This window comes from Sebastes fasciatus, chromosome 24 (genome assembly GCF_043250625.1).
Source record: "Sebastes fasciatus isolate fSebFas1 chromosome 24, fSebFas1.pri, whole genome shotgun sequence".
Taxonomy (NCBI): Eukaryota; Metazoa; Chordata; class Actinopteri; order Perciformes; family Sebastidae; genus Sebastes; species Sebastes fasciatus.
The window spans coordinates 9,082,730-9,088,751 of record NC_133818.1 but is presented as its reverse complement, the minus strand read 5'-3'; the positions used below and the strand labels follow the sequence as shown (position 1 = coordinate 9,088,751).

General features: G+C 40.9%; 1 long non-coding RNA gene across 1 annotated transcript in view; it reads right to left on the bottom strand.

Annotated features, from left to right (window-relative positions):
- Positions 1-3,076: 3,076 nt before the first annotated feature.
- Positions 3,077-6,022, bottom strand: part of LOC141762921 (uncharacterized) — a 41,606-nt gene continuing 38,660 nt past the window's right edge. Inside the window, exon 2 of the long non-coding RNA XR_012592933.1 lies at positions 3,077-3,341. This is a non-coding gene — a long non-coding RNA (uncharacterized LOC141762921). The remainder of the gene's footprint in view (positions 3,342-6,022) is intronic.

Here is a 6,022-nt window from a genome sequence, read left to right as displayed (position 1 = left end):
TATTTTCCTGCTTAATCTAATCCCTGCGCTTCCTTTTCCAGTGTTGATGGGCATTTTTCTGTCATATGTAAAACTCGATTCGGCAATAAAGGCGAAAAAAATGACATATTACAATAGAAATGTTGCTAAATTTGAGGGCGCTGTAAATCTACAAATTAAAGACTGGTCGTCTGTGGAAGAAAAAACAATACATTCATCTGTTTTTGTTCTCTGCATGCCCCTGAAAAAGTATTTGTTTCGGCCACTTGGGGGCAGCAGGACTTCAACAATCTGATTGATCCGGACATACTGTTAACATATGAAGGTGTGTAATTTCACATCCAGCAGACATGGAGCAACATTATTCATTTGTAGTTGTGTTTCTGAATGTTAAAGGGATAGTTCGGGTGTTTTCAAGTGTATGCTTTTGGCTTGGCGAGACTGATGCTTTTGGACAGGATTTTTATTTGTATTTGTTGCATTGGTTTGGCACTAACATAAAACAGCTGGCATATATATTCTGTGATGGTAAACTGCCGGAAGTTCATGCTAACGTTGCTAATATCCAGAATATGGGGGCTTCTGTGCTCTCAACTGGTGCAGCGTCAAACAAGAAGATTTTCAGATATGCTAACATAACTTTTTTTATCTTAACATTATTGGCACATGAAGGGGCTTCTGCCGCTGTTGACCTGCGCAGCCCGTTGATGGTCTGGGATCTGTTCATTTCTCACTAAGAGCTAACGTAGACTCACCGTATTCCGGACATTACGGTATACCTGTATATAGTAATATAGACTATTTATGAGTTACTTTTGTAAACATTTTGACTTTTTGAAGGGATACACACATGTACAGAAGTGCTTTGTCCGAATGTGAGCGCCGTCCGGATTACCATTGAAGGAACTGGCCTTCTACCTCCGAGAGGTCAAGGCCCAGTTACGTGCTGGTTAATCTTGTGTGACAAAGAGATTTTCCAAACAGACGGGTTAAAGCATAATAATACAATTTATTCCGAACAATCAATGTTGCATAAGTAAAATAAAAGAGTATACAGATATCTGGATCCAATCTACGTGTCCCTGACAACATACAGTGCATGGGTCAGTTCGTGAAGTCTGAACCCCGAGCTATCCCTGATCCAGCCTATTCATAGTTTACACAATATTAATATTCATGAGTTATGGCACGTGATGTTTTTGCTGCATATCTTCTTCTTTGTTTCTTCTTCTGACTCCATTCTCTCCTTGACCTTGCAAAAAGAACAGAATGTGCATCCTCCCTGTCCTCGCAAACACTTCATGCGCAACAAATCCAACAATCAGGTTATTGCAGGTCATTGTAAGCACTTTTGTACATAATAAATCCAACAGACCCTCTTTTGAACTTAACTAAGTTCACCTACAGATATATTTATTATAAGCATAGATAATGTTACGTACAGATGTATTAATTATAAGCATAGATAATGTTACGTACAGATGTATTAATTATAAGCATCATCCCACAACCTCTTCAGGGTCAACATCTTCACTATCCTCCGCCATTTCCAGGAGACCCTGTCTCTCAGCTTGGAACATGGCCATCTGATAAGAAGGAGGTGCATCCGGATGCTTTCGTTGCACAGCAGAAATAATCACACGCTCAATGAGGTGGCGAATACATGGAATACAGCAACAACCACATAATACTAAGCATGCACACACAGCAAGGATTGAGGAGAATAGAGATACCACCATGGACTTCCATTTCCCAAAGGTACGGTCTAACCAGTCGTTAATGGGGCTGTTGATACCTGAGTCATCGTGCATCGATTCAGACAGTGTCCGGAGCCCCTCTAGCGCCTTAGTTACAGTCCCGTCCAGCGCTGTATTGTTAGGGATGAAAATACAACACGAGTCTTGGATCATTGAGCATACACCGCCTTTCTCTGCCAGCAGCATATCTAATGCCATTCTATTTTGGATCACCATCAGTGACGTAGGAGCCATTTGTTCAGCTAGTCCGGCAATTGCATCACGGGTTAGATTAGTCAAACGGAGAACATTATAGTGGATGTAGTTAATGCGGTCAACATTTTTGTTAGGAGTGATAGGGATCAGAGCACTTATTATAGGTATGTTTTCAAAACCTGCAGCTATTTGGTCAGCTAGTTTATATTCATTAGGGGAGCTACCTCACTACATCATTCTTTATAATCTTGGTTTAGCCTTCCCCCCCTTGTAGCCCACACCTTCCACCCTGCTTCTGAGTGAAAGCATTGTCTATTGTTAAAGAGTTACTTGTGATTAGCTATTTTTAGCAGAGTGCAGAGGCGAGGATGATAAGTAATGTATCTAAACTAGTACAGTTTGTGCTGTCCCAGGTTATTCAGATTTATGAGTACACAAATTCTACACAAGGGTCATGGTATTTGAGAATGGAGTATTCTCTCCTTGACCTTGCAAAAGAACAGAATGTGCATCCTCCCTGTCCTCGCAAACACTTCATGCACAACAAATCCAACAATCAGGTTATTGCAGGTCATTGTAAGCACTTTTGTACATAATAAATCCAACACCATGAACCGTCATGGTAATCCGGACACGGTTTACTGACCATTTCCTCCGAAACGATTGGCCCAAAACTTTGATGTGTATAAGGCCCGCCCCTAGAGAAAGATAAACCAATCAGGCTTATCATTCCATGCATTGAAATCTTATGGGACTTTTACGTGTCCGAAACACCGTGAATCTACATTGTACTTTGTGTAGTCAACATTATTATTAGGCCTACTCATCTTCTGACAGATGTGTATAACCCTGAGGCATGAAGTAAAAATAGTTTTTTAAATGCAAGGATACAAATGTACCTCTAAAAAGTTATGTTAAATGGCTTCCAGTGAGTTTCTCCATTTCTGATTCCTGAAAATGTCCATATATAAGCTACCATGGCGCTGTCGCACTGTGTTTTCTACCGCCGTGCTGCACACATCCTCTATTCTTTGTAAACATCTATATTCTACGTTGAAGGAACTGGCCTTCTACCTCCAAGAGGTCAAGGCCCAGTTACGTGTTGGTTAATCTTGTGTGACAAAGAGAATTTCCAAACAGATGAGTTAAAGCATAATGATTCAATTTATTCCGAACAATCAATGTTGCATAAGTAAAAATAAAAGAGTTTACAGATATCTGGATCCAATCAACGTGTCCCTGACAACATACAGTGCATGGGTCAGTTCGCGAAGTCTGAACCCCGAGCTATCCCTGATCCAGCCTATTCATGGTTTACACAATAGTAATATTCATGAGATTATGGCACGTGATGTTTCTGCTGCATATCTTCTTCTTTGTTTCTCCTTCTGACTCCTTCCTCTTCTTGACCTTGCAAAAAGAACAGCACCTGCCTCCTCCCTTTCCTCGCAATCACTCCATTCACAACAAATCCAACAGTCAGGTTATTTCAGGTCATTGTAAGCACTTTTGTACATAATAAATCCAACAACGTTCAGTCAATCTTTCCACACTTATATTAATGACTAACAACAAACATATTACGGCCCTTACCCTGTGGGTCACAGTAACTCTGTTATTGGTGTTGTAATAATGATTATGATAATGAAAAGCTTTAATGGTAATGACGGTCATCAGTAATGATGAAATTAGGCTCATGTTCTATTGTAGATCCTTTTCACTTCCCCTTGGGTTAATGATACATCTTCAAGAATGGATTTATTTTTACAGTGGCCGCTGTAATTTCAGTTTTATGAGACTGACCATGTTTGAGCCTGACCGAAGAAAAGACAGGAAGCCGAAGCAGGTTTTAATGTTTGCCCTGCCTTCCTGTGTTAAAGCTGGAAGAATCAAAGTCCAGACACTAATTACCATTCGTATGAATGCCACATTAATGCACAAGGCATTACGAATGCATCCGCGTAAATATGCCATGCTCAGAGCTAGTGACGTAGAATAAAAAGTGAGGGTCCAACAAACACAGGACTTTCAACCAGGAGACCGCTGTTCGAGTTTTGTTTTGCTTTGTAAGTTACATTAGTGGCGTGTTTTTAGTGACGTTTGTGACGTGTTTTCAGTACTTATATTACGTTGTTTCCGTACTTATTTTACTTAGTTTACAAACTTATTTTCAAACCTAAGTGAGTGTTTTTGTTACCTCAACCTAAACTGCAGATATTACCCTAGTTTTGTTGCGAAGCGTAGGATACAAATGACACGCAAAAAGGCTAAAATGCGTCCTCATGACACATAGAATGTCCGTGTAATGTTGTGCTATTTATACGCCTTCTAGCGAGACTGGGTTGCAAATTACATAACCTAATAACAATTTCATGATAACGAATCTAGGACCAAATGCAGCTCTGCGTTCAATTCTACTAGTATTTGCCATCACCGCACTTTTACACACAATTTTAGTTTACGAACTTATTCTAAGTCCAACCATGATGTTTTTCCTAAACTTAACCAAGTGGTTTTGATGCCAAAACCTAACTGCAGACGTTACCGTAGTTTTGTTGCGTGGCGTACAAATGACGGGAAAAGGCTAAAATACGTCCTCATGACACGTGGAATGTCTATGTAATGTCGTGCTATTTATACGCCTTCCTGTGAGACCAGGTTGCTGTGACGTGTTTTCCGCACTTATGTTGTTTCTGTACGTACTTTACGTAGTTAAGATACTTACTTTAAGCCCAACCATGATGTTTTTCCTAAACCTAACTAAGTGGTTTTGTTGCCTAAACCTAACTGTGAATGTTACCGTAGTTTTGTTACGTATCGTAGGCTACAAATAACATGCGAAAAGCGACGTACAAATGACACGCAGAATGTTTGTGTAATGTCGTGCTATTTATACGCCTTCCCGTGAGACCAGGTTGCAAATTACATAACCTAATATCAGATTCATGATAACAAATCTACGACCAAACATTTTATTTGCTTATGCAGCTCTGTGTTGCATTCTAGTATTTGTCTTCACCCCACTTGTTGTTTTGTGTCTACTAAAGGTCAAGCATGTGTTTTCAGAACTGAATAATATTCTAAGTTAAGAGGACACTTCAACGGGGCCGCAAAACAAAGCAGCCTTTTAGCACGATTGAGCTTTTGAGTGAAGACTCGAACCGCAAACACACACTTACAGTCACTCGCAGCAGGAACATAACCTCCAGCTGCTCCCGGAGATTAAACACAGAACTTTTCTCTGTACGCTCTCTCTAGCCTGAAGCCAGGTCTTGTTTTAATTTCTTCTTTCACTGCAACATTTAAATTCTGACTGAAGACACCGCCGCCCCAAGGCCAACTATTGACAAGGCGAAAAAACAAGGGGTCCTCCTCCTCCGTCTTATTTACTGTTACTGCAAGCCAACCAATTTGCCGGCCATCCTCTCAGTGAGCTGTAATGGCTTCTTGACTGTCAGCTCTTTAAATCCTTCGGAGACCCGCTGTCCGGCACGTGAGGCCAGGCCGGCAAAACAAATTATCCTTATGGGAAATTAAAGGGTGGGGGGGATGTAATTATGAGAGGCGCACACATGTGAATGCATCTAAAGTGAGTTTACTTTGTGACCTAACCGTCAATATTCTTTTTGAGCTTAATTAGTTTTTAAAGTTTTATTAGAAATTACCATGAAGAATTTACAATTAACAGCCCAGCAACATTTTGGAATCAGAAAAGAAGCAGCTTATAATATTCTCTGTGTTCGCCTGGGCTTGTTTATGTGGACCGAGATCATACGGAAGGAGGCTTGCTTATCACACCCAACAGAGACACGTCCCCTCAGCCCGCGGCGCCTGTTTTCATCAATCAGAATTGCATTGACACTACATGGCACAAAGTCAAACCGCGTCCTCTCGCTGAATGAATTGGCATGGGAAGCGGGCGAGATTAGATCGCATCTAAGGAATGCTAATTTACCAGGAGTCTGGGTCTGGAGATGTTGTGATTAAAGACTCAATTTCCCAGAGGTCAGTGTGGTGTGATCACATATTACCAACTAACTGATGGAGTGTCTCTGACATCTGCACTCTGACGGCGCGGCTGTCACGAGCGG